We start from the raw sequence: 2,348 nt of genomic DNA, 5'->3' as shown, positions 1-2,348 counted from the left end.
ACGAGGGAGGGGAGGTTGATGTTGTTGGTGTTGGTGTTGATGTTGTTATTGTATTGGGGGTTTTTTTTTTGGGGGGGGGGGTTTCTTTGTTTGTTTGTATATGAGTTTTGTTAGGGGGATTCTTTTTTCTGGTACGTCCCCTAAAACTTAAAGAACATGGCTAGGTGAGAAGCGAGTCTATAAATTATCTCAACGAAATTATGCATCTATATATGCATTGATATCTTTCTATGTTTTTGCCTAATTCTCGAAGTAATGTTGCAAGGCACATTCTTTCTTCTGTCATTAGGGTGGCACTTCACATTTTCTCTTTTTTTTAAAGGGAAAAAATTGGGGGACAGGGGGTGGGGGTACGGGATGGTTTAACTCACGACTTCTTTCGCAGTTTTTGTCTGTTACTGTTATGAATTTGTTTGTTTGGGGGTGTATGTTTTTTGTTTGTTTATTTGTTTGTTGTTTTTTGTGGGGGGGGGGTTTAATTCAAAATCAGATCAGCGGGTGGTTTAAGAGGGCACCACAGATAGGTCCTTTATTTCCGTCCCTCTGTTGTTTCTTTTTGTCTATTTATTGTATTGCAAGTGCCGTAAAATTCTTACTAAAACTAAAACTTTGTGTATCTTGCTTTTTCGAAGCAATAATTAACGATCGTTATAGTCTCGATGACCTTCTCTTTACTCAAACAAATTAATCAACAAAAAACAAACTCAAATCATGTTTCAGAGAAGAGGCCACTAAGAAATTAATCAAGAATGCCGACTACTACAACTTGCAGCTTACAGATCACCTTACGGCACCGAAGCACCCACTTCCGGCGGGGCGTTCACCTTGTTGCGCATCACCGGAAGTATGCTGGGACGCTACGTCGAGCTGGTGACGAGATGTATCTACGTCATCTGCCTTTTGGCGTCCTGGCTGCAGTCTTGTTCTCAAAGTGAGTTCCTTATTCGTGTTAGCTTTGGTAAGAAGTAAGCAATAAGTCGTGAATATAAGAGATGTTACTGGCGACTGACATACACAGTTTTACTTTTAGCAATAGCTTTACGGCACTGGCAACACAATTGGATCATTAAAGTGCCGAAGATCTAGGTGTTACTAGAAACTGACATAGTTTTCGTTTTAATGAGTGTTTTACGACACTTGCAACACAATTTGGTCTAAAGTGCAGGAGAAAAGAGGTGTTACTAGAGACTGATATACACAGTTTTAGTTTTAGTATGAACTTTAAAGCACTTGCGACACAATGGAGTCGTATAAGGGCCGAAGATAAGGGGTGCTACTAGAGAATAATGTTTTAGGTTTAGTAAGAGCTTTAAGGCACTTGCAACACAATTAGGTCATATTATAAGTGCCGAAGATTAGAGGTGTTGCAAGAGAGTAACAAACACACAAATAAAGGAAGAGGGATTTAAGGACAATATGTGTTTAGTAGAAATGAGGGAACAAACAATACCTGAGCACCCGTAGACAAAATTAAATCTGAATGCATGGTTTGATCTTTTTAAAAAAGTGAATTTTGGTCTTTGCGTCCGTGGCCTAATGGTCAGGCTATCGGCCTTGTAACCCTAAGGTCGTGGGTACGAAGCCTGTCAGGGGCCTGACGTTGTGTCCTTTGAGAAGGCACTTTACACGATTGTTCCTCACTTCACCCCGTTAGGAATGGTAGCCGGCTATAGACAGCGAAAGATCTTATCAGTTTACAAGTGTTTGAGCGTTTGATTAGCTGCTTACACCGAATGTATTCCGGCAAGCTGAGAATGTTTCACAGAGTTCTAGGGTCGGCTGGGGTAATGATATAGATTATAAATCATAGATAAAGTGCATTGACTTTGTTGTTTTGTTTTCGAGAGGGGATATGCGCAATACAAAGAATTATTAGTATAGTTATTATTATAGTTAAAATTATTGTTATTATTATTATTGTTATTATTATTACCATTAATGTTACTATTATTACTATTCTCACACACCTGTCTCTCAGCGAGTCGGTCAAGTGTTGACTGAAATGTGGTGGTCAGTTGAGCCTGGGCGTTCTGCGCACGCTGGACTTCCTCCTTCAGTAGGTCAGAGATGACCAGACCAGGCACCTGTGACCCCAGCTGCTCCAGGCGGGTCAGTTGACCTCTGAACTCTGGGGAACAGACAAAAACCGTTGACGTGACACACAGATGAACTCAGTAGACTTGCACAGAAAAATAGAGCAAGTCGATAATAATTATAAAAATGTTATTATGATGTTTATTATGATAATATTATGATAATAATTTTGATGATGATAATAATAATCATTATAAGCATCATCATCATCATCATCATCATCATAATAATATGATAATATCTCTCTCTCTCTC

The 2,348-nt window shown here is 39.3% G+C and overlaps 1 long non-coding RNA gene across 1 annotated transcript in view; it reads left to right on the top strand.

Annotated features, from left to right (window-relative positions):
* The first annotated feature begins 722 nt into the window (after positions 1 to 722).
* Positions 723 to 2,348, top strand: part of LOC106013151 — a 3,211-nt gene continuing 1,585 nt past the window's right edge. The window contains exon 1 of the long non-coding RNA XR_001185259.2: positions 723 to 931. This is a non-coding gene — a long non-coding RNA (uncharacterized LOC106013151). The remainder of the gene's footprint in view (positions 932 to 2,348) is intronic.

Source organism: Aplysia californica, unplaced genomic scaffold, assembly GCF_000002075.1.
Source record: "Aplysia californica isolate F4 #8 unplaced genomic scaffold, AplCal3.0 scaffold00689, whole genome shotgun sequence".
In the NCBI taxonomy this organism is placed as follows: Eukaryota; Metazoa; Mollusca; class Gastropoda; order Aplysiida; family Aplysiidae; genus Aplysia; species Aplysia californica.
This window is presented reverse-complemented; position numbering and strand designations above follow the sequence as displayed.